This window comes from Akebia trifoliata, chromosome 10, assembly GCF_017979445.1.
Source record: "Akebia trifoliata isolate Shusen 1 chromosome 10, ASM1797944v1, whole genome shotgun sequence".
Taxonomy (NCBI): domain Eukaryota; kingdom Viridiplantae; phylum Streptophyta; class Magnoliopsida; order Ranunculales; family Lardizabalaceae; genus Akebia; species Akebia trifoliata.
In genome coordinates this window covers 22,001,952-22,017,965 of record NC_141384.1, presented here as the reverse complement: position 1 = coordinate 22,017,965, position 16,014 = coordinate 22,001,952, and the positions used below count along the sequence as shown (strand labels likewise).

General features: G+C 38.7%; 1 long non-coding RNA gene across 1 annotated transcript; it reads right to left on the bottom strand.

The window, feature by feature from the left end:
• Nucleotides 1–5,289: 5,289 nt before the first annotated feature.
• LOC147393274 (uncharacterized) lies at nucleotides 5,290–13,926 on the bottom strand. Its single transcript, XR_015181906.1, has 3 exons — nucleotides 13,673–13,926; nucleotides 12,826–12,930; nucleotides 5,290–6,311 (listed from the first exon to the last, which is right to left on the bottom strand). It is a non-coding gene; the product is annotated as an uncharacterized LOC147393274 (long non-coding RNA).
• Nucleotides 13,927–16,014: the final 2,088 nt, after the last annotated feature.

Genomic DNA, 16,014 nt, shown 5'->3' with positions numbered 1-16,014 from the left:
CAATGAGGCTGAAGGCTTGTTTTTGTCGAGTGCTCTCTCAGACCACAACCACCGTGTTGTGACTACTGCCAAGCTTTCGCTAGGGAGAAGGAAACCTTTTAGGGTTTTCAATCATTCAGCCGAAGACAAACCCTTCAAAGGTTCACTATGAAACTCAAGGTAGTCAAGGAGAAGTTAAAAGCTTGGAATAGGGTCAAAAGCGAATACATGAACAAGATACACATAAAAGTTTGAAGCAGGTTAGCTATGGTCCAAGTTACTTCGCAAGCCAATCCTATCTTTCCTTTTCCTGTCCAGAAAGAGAGGAGATTGTCAAGAGAATATTCCCAGACTTTAAGGATCCAGGAATAAGTGGTCCAATAGAAATTTAGAGTTAATTTCTTAAAGGTGGGGGATCAGAATAGTGTTTTTTTCATCATTCTCTGAAAGCTAGGAGGTCCAAGAACATGATTACAACCATTGTTGGGAGACATGGCAGCTTGATCACTAGGGAAGCTGAGTTGGAAAAAGAAGTGGCCAATCATTTCAAGAATTTAATGTGTGCTACCAATCCTAATAGATCTTAGCGCACTTGAGCTAGTCTAACCTTCTCAAACCAACTTGAAAGAACAAATCAAGAGTACCTTGGAGCTGAAGTCCATGATAGTGAGATCCAAAGTGCCTTTTCAACATGGATTGCTTCAAAGCTCCAGGTCCCAATGGCTTCAACACGTGGTTCTACCAGAAGTCTCAAGACATCATCAAACATGACTTACTAAATGCTGTTAAGATTTATTTAGAAGTGGTAGCTTACTTAAAGAGACCAATGCTACAGCTATATCATTAATTCCTAAAGTAGATATGCCAAAAGGGTTAACTAATTTTAGACCCATTCTTGTTGTGAGTTCATTTGCAAGATTATTTCTAAAGTCCTTACCAACAGGATTAGACAAGTTACACACAATTTGGTGGAACCAATCAACCTTCATCAAAGGCCGGGACATTGCGGACACTATTCTTCTGGCTTGTGAGCTGGTCAGAAACTACCATGGAAAGAAAACAAGCTCAAGGAGGCAATTAAAGTCAACTTAAAGAAATCATATGATACAATGGATTGGGAAGCCATAAAAGCTAGTCTGATAGCCATCAATTTTCCTCAGGAATTTATCGATTTTCAAATGCATTTTGAGTGTCTCTTACACCATATCTTTCAATGGATCCTTTGTTCATGGTTTGAAGGAAAGAGGGGCTTAAGACAGGGGGACCCCTTGTCCCCTTACCTATTTGTGCTCATCATGGAGACGCTGAACCCCCTATTCCAAAAGAGGGCCAAGAATGGGCATTTTGATTTTCATCACAGATGCAAGAAGCAAGACCTTACTCATCTATGCTCGCAGACGACTTATTCATCTTCTTCCAAGGCAATAGGAAAAGTGCATGGGCCATTCACTCTATTCTAAAGGAATTCAATTATGTAACTAGCTTGGAGGTCAACCTAGACAAGAACTCTTTAGTTCTACCAGGAAAAAATAAAGGGATGGAGGAAGAATTTGCTAAGATTTTACGGGTAAGGAAAGGGACTCTTCATGTTAGATACTTGGGTCTTTCTATTTTATCCTCGATGTATCCTCAAGGCATTGCCAACCCCTAGTCAAGAAGTTGTCCCAGAGAACCAATTCTTGGAAGGGTAGGTTCCTTTCTCATGTTGGAAGGTTGGAGTTAGTTAAATGTGTGAAATAGATGGAAAGGGTATGTGCAAGGTTCATATAGTCTGGGCCAGATAACCAGAAGAGCAATAGTGCAGTGTGCTGGAGTAAGGTGTGTAAGCATTTAACATGGGGATTGGCCTAGTTAGCACAACTGACTGGAATTCTGCTACCATTGCTCCATATGCCTGGATGATTACCTATAATCAGGACTCTCTATATCTCAGATCGGTAAATCCCACTCTCTGTAGCTCCTGGAGTAGGCAAAAATTCTTAAAGCTAGGAAGCTTGCTTTGGGAGGCACTACTTACTTGATTGGCAATGGCAGATCAACCAAGCTTTGGGATGACCTATGACATCCTATTGAGATTCTAAAATCAATGCTCAATGGGGTTCCTGCTCATAATTCAAGAATCGGCCCAAGTGCTAAAGTTTCACTGCTACTAAGAGATGGATAATGGAGAATACCCGTTGGAAGAAAAGCTCCCTTGCAAGAAATTACTCCAACTTGTCATTCAGGTTCCCGTTCACAAAGGTGTTAACGATAGAGTGGTTTGGAAAGGCAATGCCAATGGGATATTCTCAATGAGTTCAGCTGTGTGATCTTCCCTTGTTCATTCAACTAGATCAAGCTGGGTGCACTTGGTTTAGAATAAGAAAATGATTATTGGAAAGAACTTCATAGTTTGGCAAGCTCTAAACGGTAGGCTCAAGACCTTGAAGAAGCTTAACAATTAGGGGATAAGGGTCGAGGCAACGTACAGGCTGTGCAGATCTCGTGAGAAATATATGAATCAACTTTTCGATCAATTTCCTTTTGCGAGATGTTTCCAGGTTGAAATTTTGAGGAGGCATTTGGTGAATAGGATGCCAAGAAATTGTGAAGGAGTAGCTTGAGCTGCCACCAACTTCAAGGAAAGCTCGGTCATCCACAGGCTGAAACAAGGGATTTTTTGTACTTTTATATATCATCTGTGGAGGCAAAAATGCAATCAAAATTTCCAAAATAAGTTCAAAAGCCTGCTTTGGTGTTCCGCGACATTTTGGAGGAAATTTGGATCAAGTTTGAGGATTCCATTGATGACATTGAAGACTCGGACTTCAATTGGACCTTTATGTATGCTTGGGATCTTCAGGTAGTCTTCATTCACAGAAGAAAAGTCTTCTACTCTTGGACCAAACCAAATCTTGGAGTATGGACTCTTAACATAGATGGGGCGTTCTCCTCCAATAGAGGAGGTTTTGGAGCTATCTTACGAGATCATGAGGGCAGTGTGTTGACTGCAATTGCAGGCTGTGATCGCCCAAGGTTAATTATCCAACATGAACTTCAAGATATGCTCGAAGGGCTCAGAATTGCAGTTGCAAACAATTGCAGGAGGGTTTCAGTAGTGGGTGTTAACATTTTCAATGGCAGTTGGAATATCCCTTGGCATGTTCATCATTTGATTCTATTGATTAAGAGTCTTTTGCCAAGCTTCCAGAAGTCTCCTTTTGCCACATTTTTAGAGAGGCAAATGTTCACACGTTCTTTCAAAGTCGCTTGTAGCTCGTTAGGGTCTTTCGAACAAATAACATTTTAAATACTTTAACTTGATAGTGCAAGTAAGGGTCAATCCTCGGGCAAAAAGATTCACAATAAGTCAATTTAACATAGGAAAAATATCTATTATTCTATCTAATTTTTTGAAAAAAGTTTTAGAAAATGGTTGTAGAATTGAAAATAAAATTTAAAACTAATTTTTAAAGCAAAAGACGAGAAAATTATCTGAATTGGTAGTATCTAAAGAAATTGATTCTACCAAAATATCTATTTAACATTGTGTTAAACTTCAAGTTCTTTTAGATAATTCAAATCAAGAAACCGGCAAAGGTTTTTTTATTCAGAAGACTTAACAATAAAATCCCAAAATTTAATAGATTTATGCATTGACTAAGATTTCCTTCCCTTTAAAAGTTTTAATCCCCAATAATCCTACATCACAGTCAGCATCTGATATAATGAATTTCTCAAATAATAACAGATCACGCCCAAGATGGAGGATAATGAAAAACAAATAAAAGAATACTAAAATACCAAGATTTGTGAAGACAAATCTTTTAAACAATTTAAACATGCAAGAACTTGGAAAATTAATTAAAAGTCAATAAATATCTTAACTTCATCAATCTCCCTAGATTGGGGGATTAACCAAAATTCATGCTAGGAACAACTTTATTGAATATGAACTTGAACTTTGATAATGTTGTTCTCAATTTAAAAATTCAAACTAAAAACCTAAAAAATAAAAATAGAAGAAGAGAAGGGAAAGAAAAAAATTCAAAGAGATGAAAGAGAGTGAGAATAGATATTGGTATCTATTTATAAAGTCGAATCCTTCTTGATAAGTTGGATGAGGTTAGTTCTTTTTTTTTTTTGCCATGACTTTGCATGATCAGATATGTACGCAAAATTGCATTATGTTTCATATTGACTTCACTATGTCGTGATCAACTTTGCACGTTTGACTTTGGTGTTTCGTGGTTAACTTCAGATCTTGACTCTATTTGCTTTTTAGGTCTTCATATTTGACTTGGTCTCCTTGAATACTTGTAACACAGATATTACATGAAATTAAATGTCTAAAAATCAAATTAAAGATGCAAAATGACCTAATTATCCTAAGAACCATTGAAATAAATTGGAAACCTATTTTAGAGAATTTATTTATTAAAAATAATACTTTAGGTTGGAAATTCGGATAAGTGCTCTACATATTACTATTTAATTGAACATTTTCCGGCACTTATCACACCTCCAAACCTAAGTTTTGCTAGTCCCTTAGCAAAACAAGCAAACTAAAACTAATTTAAAATGAATGCATGAATTGCCACTTTTGTAGTCCTCTCTCGACTACATTTAGTAAATGTAGTAAGTCCTTAAACCCCTAGACTACCACTAGTGGATGAGTTTGACTCATGAGGGATTGTAGTGAATATACTCATAAAATTCAATACATAGTAAACTGCATCAAAATTTAGCTAAGTTGACATGAGAATGGTGATGTTAGTGGGTTTCAACTTCCTCAAATCTAGTTGTTTGTAAATTGGGTATTGTAAAAGATTCACTCGCTCCTAGATCTACTAGATATTTTTCTACCATAATATCACTAAGGTGATTGGGATTGTGGGGCAATCCGTGTCTTTATATTTGGGTGCGATGGTTTGTTGAATGAGATCCAAGGCTTGTGCTGCCATAATAGCTTATCGTGGGACATATGTCTTCTTCTTAATGGTGGTGAGATCTTTTAAAAACTTAGTATAGGAGGATTTTTTTTATGGCATCTAACAAACGGATATTGATTTGGACATTTTTGAAAGCATCCAAGATTTTCTCAAATTGTTTACCATTTCTATTATCTTTGGAGGCACTAAGGGGGTGCCTTGGTGTCACGGCCGTATTTCTTTCGAAATGAGGTCGTGCGGTGCAAGGGGGTCAAATTCACTTGCAAGCCTGTAAATAAGATCGTACATACCAAACGTAGCTAGCAAACAAGTAAACGAGACAACACGAGATAAAGCCCGGAGGCAACTTTGTTGATATAATATTGATTACACGGGGTAACGCGTTACAAAAGTAATAAGGTGTGTTACAAGCAATAGATGATCCTATGACACCCGGGACTTCCATGGAGCTGGACTTGAGGGCTTCAACAACGTGGGTGTAGGCTGGGGATTGGGAAGTACTAGGCATGCTTCCTACAAAGAGTACACCAAGTCTTTCCTAGGTTTCCAGAAGGAAACATCAAAAGTGGAAATCGGTCATACTCATTTATTATAGAAATGCTACTAAGCTAACAAGTATGCCTTGACATGGGGCTGACATGTACCTCTAAGCTAACAGATATGCCCTGGTATGGGGGCTGACATGGCTTCATAGTGAGCCTTACATAGTATTACATGGGTGCTCTCGGGTGACTCCAAGGCGAGCTACACCTAAACTTTAGGTGTTAGAGTACATGGTCGTTACAGTCTCCCCCACCTATTCAACAGACGTCCTCGTCGCATTGTCCCTAACAAACTCTTCAATCTTCTGCTTGAATGGTTGTAGGTTCTCTGCTCTTTCCCAGGTGGCTTCACATTCTGGCATGTTATTCCATGTAATGAAGTACTCCGTGTGCTACTGCTTGCTTGAACTGCTACTAACTTGACGCTCTGCGAGAACTTTGTCGACAAGACGTTCCGACTGGATTGCTGAATGAAAAGGTGAAAGTGTTAGGATGCTGCGCACTGGATCTACATGGAATGGCTTGAGATAGCTGGCATGGAAGATAGGGTGGATGTTGCGTAACCAGTGTAGTAACTTCAGCTTGTAGGAGACCTTGCCGACTCGAGAGAAGATGAGCATTGGACCTTCATAACGCTATAATAGTCCCCTGTGTGTTCGTTGTACTCGGTTGAACCTTCTCAACTGATCTGTCTTGAATAGAACTAAGTTACCAACTTTAAAATGATCTGGCTGATGATGTCCATCAGCCCATTTCTTCATCCGCTTCGACGTTTTTTTAAGGTAAGGTCTGGCAACTTCATTGTTATCTTGCAAAAACTTAGCAAACTTGTACGCCCTTGGATACTGTCCCTGATAGCCTGAAACAATAGTATGAGGAGTTAAAGGTTGTTGGCCAATAATAAGTTTAAAAGGACTCTTGTTGGAGCAAGAGCTCTTCTGAAGGTTGAAACAGAATTGTGCGACATCGAGAAGATTCGTCAAATCCTTTTGGTTGGCAGTGACAAAATGCCTGAGATACTCATCCAACATGGCATTAAATTTTTCAGTCTGTCCATCTGTTTGAGGATGTCCGCTGGTCAAAAAATCAAGCTGAGACCCAAGTAATCTGAATAATTCAGTCCAAAACTTCCCTATAAATCTTGAATCTTTGTCGTTGACAATGTTCTTGGGCACACCCCAATACTTGATGACATGCTTGAGGAACAAGTGCGCTGTTTCTTCTACTGAGCAATATGTCGAGATCGGTATAAATGTAGCATATTTGGAGAAACGGTCCACAACCACTAGGATGGACCCATACTCTGCAACCTTCGACAAACCTGTAACAAAGTCCATAGACATACTTTTCCAAGGCCTTTGGAGGACTGGAAATGGTTCCAACAGCCCGATTGGTTTGTCGCGCTCGATCTTGTCTTGCTGGCAAATGAGGTAGGTCCTCACATAATATAACATATCATCTCGAATGTTCGGCCAGTAGTATCCTCGTTCCAAGAGAGCTAATGTGCGGTGCCATCTCGGATGGCCAGCCCATGGAGTATCATGACACTCCCTCATTAGTTCTCGTCTTAGCCCGTCCGCATGTGAAACAAATATGCGGCTCTTGGTGGTATATAACAACCCATCCCGAAGTCAGAAACGACGTGCTTTCCCTTCCACACTATATCCAATATGGCCTTCGCCTGGAGATCATTGTTCAAACCATCATGAATTTTTTACTGTAAAGTGCTGGTCACTTGAGAAACTTATCGCTGAAGTGCTGCTAGCTCTGCTTTGCGACTCAAGGCATCAGCCACGCTATTGTTATTTCCTGGCTTGTAATCCAAGGCCAAGTCAAACTCTGCGAGGAACTCTTGCCAACGAGCCTGTTTTGATATCAACTTCTTCTAAGTCATGAAATGGCTCACGACCACATTATCAATCTTCACTTGGACTTGTGATCCCAACAAATAATGTCTCCAAACTCTCAAACAGTGGATGACGGTTAACAATTCTTTCTCTTGCATGGTATAACGTCTCTCAGCATCATTGATCTTCCGACTTTCATAAGCAAGCGGATACCCATCCTGTAACAACGCACCTCTAATAGCAAAGTCAGATCCATCTATCTGAGCTTCAAATGACTTGGTGATGTCGGGTAAGCTAAGACTGGGTCTTACATAACAGCAAGCTTGAGGTCTTCAAACGCCTCATGACACTTGTCCGACCAGGACCAAGTGTGATCTTTCTTCAACAGGTCTTTGAGAGGTGCGACCCTTTTGGAATACCCTTGGACGAAATGTCGGTAGTAGTTCACAAGATCAAGGAATGACCTGAGTTCTGTGACGGTAAAGGGGGTTTTCCATTCATCAATAGCTCGCACTTTCTCTATGTCCATCCGGATCTTCCCATTACCCACAACATGGCCAAGAAACATAATCTGCTGTTGAGCGAATGAATACTTTTGTAGCTTGATATACAACTGATTGTCACGAAGTACTTGGAATACCTTGCGTAAATGTTGAACGTGCTATACAAGGGTAAAACTGTATACTATGATATCATCAAGATATACCACAACAAACTTGTTGAGGTACTGTCTGAAGAGGTCGTTCATCAATGTGCAGAATGTCGCAGGTGCGTTCGTAAGGTCGAAGGGCATGACTAAGAACTCATAAGCACCATACTTGGTAGAACAGGTAGTTTTTGGCTCATTTCCATCTGCAACCCGTACTTGGTAATACCTTGATCTCAAATCCAACTTGGAAAAATACTTGGCTGCCCCAAGTTGATCAAATAAATCGGCAATCAATGGAATTGGATACTTATTTTTGACGATAACCTTATTCAATGCTCGGTAGTCTACACAAAGTCGCAATGACCCATCATGTTTCTTCTGGAACAAAACAGGCACTCCATAAGATGCCTTCGAAGGTCTGATAAATCCAGACTCCAGAAGTCCATCAAGTTGCTTGCGTAGCTCAACTAGTTTCGGAGGACTCATCCTGTATGGCCTCTTTGTAGGAGGCTTAGCACCAGGTACTAGTTCGATCGATAATCAATTGGCCTACGTGAAGACAGGGCCTTTGGAAGCTCTTTCAGCATCACATCATTAAATTTTTTTAAAACTTATTTTACCAATGGGGGAGTTGAACTATGGTCATGATCATCATGTTCAACTCGTAAAGTAGCAAGATATGTTTGCTCACCTTTCTTTAACTATAGAGCGAAAATCATCTTTTCCTCCTCTTTACCTGTAGAGAGGGGAATGAAGCTTGGACATTCACCTAGCATGCCCAAAGTGTTGGCGAATGGTATCTGTACGATCTTGTTCCATCGTAAAAAGTCCATCCCAATGATGACTCTGAACTCATCGAGGGGAATTGCGAGTAGATCTAACTTACCCTTCCATAGACCTATCTTGACGGCCACAGACTTGGCCGACCCTTATATAGGAGTGGCCTTGGAGTTAACAGCTTTCATACGGCTTGAATCCTTTTCAAACCGGATATTGAGGTGTTTCGCCTCTGTAGGAGCAATAAAGCTATGCGTAGCTCCTGTATCAACATTTCCTGGGTGGTCTTACCACCAATCTCCACATCAACATTCATGAGACCCTTATGTTGACGGATCTTCTGAGTCTCAGAAGTCTGCTTCATTGCATTCAATAAATGCATTGATCCCATGTGAGAAGATTCATCTTCATCTCTCTCACTTGAACTCTCGTGACTAGGGTCACTCTGGGAAGCTAACAGTGCATTCAACTTGTTCTTCTACAGGTACTTGAACGTCATATGAGGACCACCACACAAGTGACACAAAATCTTGCTGCAGTGATTGTTAGACTGGATACCTGTGTTCTTCGAAGGGGAGGAATCCCGTTGGGATCTCCTGCTTGGATTGTGTCTAGATCTTTCATTTTTTACTTTTGGAAGACCCATTTGTGTGTTCACACTGTGGAGAGTACCATTTCGACTGATTAGGTACCTTCTTTTTACTCCCATCCATGGGAGAATAGTCCATCAACCGCTCAGCTGCGACGATAACAGTCGTGAGGTCTTGCACACGTTGCCTCTGTAGTTTTGTCTGAACCCAAGGCTTAAGCCATTCTATAAACGAGAACAACTTGTCTTTCTCTGACATATCACGGATATCAAGCATCAAGGCAAAAAATTGCTTGACATAGTCGTACACGGTACTTGTCTGTTGGAGTTGCCTCAACTTTCTACGGGCAATGGACTCCATATTCTCAGGTAAGAACTGATTCTTCAGCTCTCTTTTGAGGTCTTCCCATGTATCGATGGAACATTGGTCACTTTCCATCTCGGTGTACTTCGTTCACCACCATAGTTTAGTGTCACCTGCAAGATACATAGAAGCAGTTGTTACCTTTACCTTTTCTGAATCCGGGCGAGCTGCACGAAAGTACTGTTCCATATCAAACAGGAAATTCTCGAGTTCTTTCGCATCGCGTGCACCATTGAAGACGCGTGGCTCTGGGACTCGCAAGCGCGAGGGAGAAGCATCACTATCGGTAGGCTATTTGTTATTGACAGCTCTGACCAAGAGACCTACCTTCGTAGTGAGCTCCGTAATCTGTTCCTGCAAATTGGCTATGGTTCCTTGGGTATTTTCCTCGAGGTCAGTCACTCTAGTTCTGAAATTCTCGGATCTTTCTTTCAACGTGTTCTGGCGACCATCTAATTGAGTAATACCATCAACAAGATCGGATAGTACGGCCATCTTGTCTTCTAATACCTCGATGCGTTCTTTGTTTATATGTGGTGGTGGTGTGTTTGGAGCAAGTTGGTCCGCAGTACTTGCAGCTCCTCGTGCCATTGTTCGCTTGAACTAATGAAAATTGGGGGAAGAGCTTAGAGATAAAACCAATGTGTACCTAAGCTAACGTGATTGAAATTCCAATTGTGCTCAAACAACTGTAGCTCTGATGCCAGCTGTCATGGCCATATTTTTTTTGAAGCGAGGTCGTGCGGCGCAAGGGGGTTAAATCTACTTGGAAGCCTGTAAACAAGATCGTACACACCAAACGTAGCTAGCAAACAAGTAAACGAGGAAACATGAGGTAAAGCCCAGAGGCAACTTTATTGATATAATATTGATTACACGGGGTAACGCGTTACAAAAGTAATAAGGTACGTTACAAACAATAGATGATCCTATGACACGCAGGACTTCCACGGAGTTGGGCTTGAGGGCTTCAACAACGTGGGTGTAGGCCGGGGATTGGGAAGCACTAGACACCCTTCCTACAAAGAGTACGCTAAGTCTTTCCTAGGTTTCCAAAAGGAAACATCAAAAGTGGAGGCCCGTCATACTCCCTTATTATAGAAATGTCACTAAGCTAACAAGTATGCCCTAGCATGGGGCTGACATGTACCTCTAAGCTAACAGATATACCTTGGTACGGGGGCTGATATGACTTCATAGTAAGCCTTACATAGTATTACATGGGTGCTCCCGGGTGACTCCAGGACGAGCTATACCTAAACTCTAGGTGTCAGAGTACATGGCTGTTATACTTGGACACATATGTAGGGATTGATGGTATAGTTAGTAGTTCCTTACCTTTCTTCTGATTTCCTAATTCAAGGACCTTGGGTCCCTGAAGATCAATGAGGTCACTGATTTGTTCACTATTCTTTTTAGGAAGACGAACATGATTGTCCACTTACTTCCAAACCTTAGGGTGAATGGCTTGGACGACCTCGTGGCATGTGCTAGATTTATTACCTACCTCATACTGGCCTTGGGGTGTTATTTTCTTATTGGCGTGGCGTCTTGGGTTAGGTACCATTTGTCTTGAAAAATGACCCATCTCTCTTTTACTTATAGTTTGGGTTAACTCCCCCATTTGGACTTCTCACTTAGCAATGACAAGAGTCTGATGATGTTGGTCTTGCATTATCTTCATCATGTTAGCCATTATGTTGTGAGGCAGAATAGTTAGGTTTACTATCTGGGATGAGAGTTCTATATTGATTAGGTTGTTGAGTCTGTGTAAAACTGGTTGAGGAATTGGGCCCTGATGATTTTGGGAGGAATTTTTACAAAATCTAGGAGGCCCATCTTGAGAATGACTAAGATCATTCTGTCGATAAGAAAAGTTGGGATGATAATATCAGGGTGGTAGTCTGACTATAAGAGTTGGACGTAGGTTTCCTAAAAGTACTGTATGAGTTGATGACATTAGCTTTCTCGGCATTAATTGATGTAAAGTTTGGATAGTACTCTACTGTGTGTTTAATGCTTTCACATAAAATATACATGGTTTAGTGTTCACTCCCTATGTTCATGGCAAGGTTTGGCTCTTGGAATGACACGACTAAGGTGTTGTTTTCTAAGTCAAATTCTAGACTCCATTGACAAGAATGACCATGACATTTTTCAACTCCGAGTCAAACACGACCTCATAGATACCTAGCCTTTGAGTTCTTAAGTCCTCTCTATCATACTCTCTACTTGCACTATTCCAACTCTAGGAGCTCTGGGCTAACTTTACTAAAAATTCATAAGCCTTATTAGGGGTTTGGCGTTTAAATTTTCCTTTATGCATGACTTGATTAGGGTTTTCTGCATTGCTGACAAGCTCTTGTAAAAGGGGTGTACCAATTGCCTTTAGTCAAGCCCGTGGTGTGGGAACTTAACTTGTATGTCCCAAAATCTCTCAAGCTTAGGCAAATTCCTCATTAGACCTTCCCTTAAAACTTTGAATGGCTTCCTAGTTCTTTTGGTTTTGGCCACATGGTAATATTTGACCATAAACATGTTTGAGTTCCTACAGCCCCCTATTGTTTGATCAAATATTGACCGGGGACGAGCCCCGACTTCCATAGGTCCTTGGTTTGACCTCCCGTAGTGGTCCTTGCTTTTAATAAAGCGGAGCGGGGCCAATTTATCGTACTTGCTCAGTGTAGTGTGCCCCCTTTCGTCGAGTGCCCCGCCCGGTTCACTGGGCTGTTGGCCTACCAAGCACTTGCTCGTTGCTCTCGATACCATGAAAACTCTCCAAGTAAGAGATGATACAATTTATTTATAAGATCTTTAGCACAAATTGAACTAACTTGTTTCCAAACTTGATCAAAGATGATATAATCTATCTACTGTTCTTCTTTCCGCCCTTCCTATCATACACTTCCAAGAATTTCTTTAACGAAAAGAGAAAAAAAAATTTAGAAGCTTTATGCCCTTTCATGGCAATAATCAAAATATATTTAGAAGAAAAAACTACATTAATCCCAAGTACTTGGCGATAATCAAATATGTATTTAGAAGAAAAAATTACAATGTTCCCAATTTGAAACCTTAACCATACCTTTAGAACTTTAATAGAAATGATGCCAACCATACTAACTTAAATTTTAGAGCAAATTATACCTGCTATTTAGATCTTTTATAGGTCTAAGACTGAAATTCGAAGAGTGATCCTATTTGATTATTCACAGATGAATTTATTTCCTTCAAGCTTGACCTTGCAATTCCCTACCAAAGAAAAGATACACGAATGAGATGAGTACATAGTAAAGAAAAGGGAAAAAAACAATGGAATTTTTTTTTACAATGTTGGATGTTTTCGAGGGATAAAACCCTATTTTAGCTATTTGTTAATTTTCAAATCAATAGACAAACTAAAAAAATCCAACTCATAGGAAATCTATTGATCACCTATAAAATGCACAATTTTGTAGTAAGAATAAACCAAAGTAGAATATTTCAAATAAAGAAAACCATAGTTCAATCAAGGGAAAAATTAAAATTAAAAAGATCAATTGTTTGCCAAATAATTGTAAGAGATACATAAACTCTTTGAAATTTCATAAATAAAAAACCAAAAGAACCCTTAAAATTTTGACAGAAACTACTTTTATAGAAACAAAAACCCATTTGAATAACCCTAAACCCATCATCTTCAACCCTCCTTAAATCCCTTTGGGGAAGAAATCCAAAAACATTATTTGCATAATAATCAAGCTTGAAGATAATCTTTTTAAGGAAGGTTGACGTTAGTATAACCCAGAATTAAGCTTAACCAAAGATAGGCATTTTAAGGAAGAAACCTAGAATTAAGCTTGACCAATACCAAGTTAATGTAAGAGGTAACCTGAATTTAAAACTCTGACAATCTGTAGAAAAATGTCAAAATCATGATCTAAGCAAGTGTGAAAACAAATCCATATTCTACTACAGCAGAGGTTGGGTACTAAATGTAGAGAGATAGACTCACCAGAAGTTCTAAAATTGTGTTCAATTGCAGTCGAGGTTGAAGACGATGTGTGTGAATGCGTGTGTGTGTGTGTGTGACTCGCTAGAGGTTAAAGATGAAGGAAGAGAGAGGGGGTGAAGAGAGGAAGAGAGAAAGTGAGCATTGGCGAGAGAATGAAATTAGAGGGTGAGTGTGGGTGGGAGAGTGAAATGGATATGTCTCCCATGTGTCACACACAACTATTTCAATTTAGTTGTTATTCATTATATAGGTAATATAAATGTTTTATTATATAAGTTATATAAATTATATAATTTAAATGTTTGATTTATATAAGTTATTTTATTACTTTAACTATTAAACTTTAACAAGAATAATACAACATATTTTTGGAGTCTTTTGAAAACTTGGCTTTGATACCAATTTACAAGATTAGGTTTAAATTGTTTGAAGACAGATTTTGAAATGTTTGAATATGGAATTTATTTGGCTTTTTTACAGAGAACAAGATGATCGAAGATGGTCGGAGGTTGGTCGGAGAAGATGGTTGGAAGTTGGTGGTTAGAAATTTTAGAGAAGATATTTTATTTTCGAATGCCCTCTTAGCTGAGTAAAGCATTCTATTTATAGAGAATTTAGAAGGGTGTAGAAGGGACATGTGTTGGGTGGATCTTAGAGGAAGATTCAAGAAGGGATACGTGTTCGGTTAGGATTATCCCAACACCTTTGAACATATGGGGTCACGTGAAGAGTACATGTGGCATCATATTATTTGACCAACAGTGTACACATGGTTGCTACAGCAATATTTGCATGATTGGGTTTGATGGCTTTCGACGGCTTTTGACGGCTTCGACGGCTTTTGACGATTTTGACTACTTTTGACGACTTCAAAACACTATTCAAAAAGTCACTATTCATTGAATAGTGTTGTACTGCGTAATCGCAATTTTCTTACAGATTTTTACAAAATTTTTACAGACTAATAATACATATTTTTTAGACTAAACAAACTTTTATACAGACCTTTATTCTTATATCTTTTTACAGACCTTTATTCTTATACTTATTTTTAGAACAGAAAGTGTTCTTCTTCATTATCAGAAACATTTTGAGGAGTATTTGAAGAAGATGATTTTGCAGCGATGGATCATTGGGCTAACACAACATCTTTAAGGCTTTTGAGTTCTTTTGATATCTTTTGCATTTGTTCTATGGCTAATACGAAATCTTGTACAGAGACTTTTGTGGGAGAGGTTATTGGCGTGGCTATTGTTGAGACAACTGCTTGAGCATAAGATCTTGAAAAGGATCTTGCAGTAATTTTGGGTAGCTTTGGAAAATTATCAAGAGACAAATTATTTTGTGTTTGTCTAGATGCTTCAGGGGTTACTTTACTTTGATCATATTTATCCCACCATTTAACATAGGTATTTTTGAAAAATGTGGGAAAACTGTCTAGTAATTTTTTTGAGTGATTCCACTTAAGAATCTAAGGAAAGCTTGCATGAGCAAATAATAACATATTTTGATAACTGAGATATTCAATATTGAATTTGTTATTGTCGACAAATTTCTCAAAAAGAGAAACTTGTTCAAAAGGGAGAATTTTAGGGATATCATCATAATTTTGTCGCCAATGATTGAAAAAGCAATAAGGAATTTGATTATTAAACTTTTGACAGAATTAAATGAATCATGAGTGGGATCCTTTTGTAGTTTGGATAAGGAGGACATATTCCCAAGTATTTTGATAGTCCCAATAGGTATAGGGAATTTGTTGATTAGTTGGAGAAATGACGTATTTTGTGATCCGAAAAGATGAATCCCATTCCTGATAGGGTATAATTCGTTGAATTTTGAGTTTCGAATAGACTATTTCTCCAGATTTATCAAGGCTATGAGAAATAATTGCAATTTGCGATTAGGACACAATTACTTCATAATATTTTGATGATAGATTAGGTTGTTTGGGATTGAAAAGATTATTTTCAGGAAATAGTTGTTTTTGAATTTGAGAAATTGTTAAAGATTCAAAGTGCTTTTGTGATAATGAAGATAGGGCTTGGCTTATTTTATGAAGGTATTCAGATTTTTGAGAGATTGGAAAACTAAGAAGGAAAAAATTTGGATTTCAACAGGAATTTTTTTCTTTCCTTTTAACTTTTGCTGACTTTTGGAAGAGCTCATTGTGATTTTTGAAGAAATTCTCTGATAAAAAAATCAGGGAGACTATTTTGAGAACTAGAAATAAATTTAATATCAAATTCAAAAATTGAAAGTAAAGCATGCCATCTAGCAAAAATTTGTTTTGATGCAAGGTTTTTTATATCTTGTTCTAAAATATTTTTTGCAGATTTGCA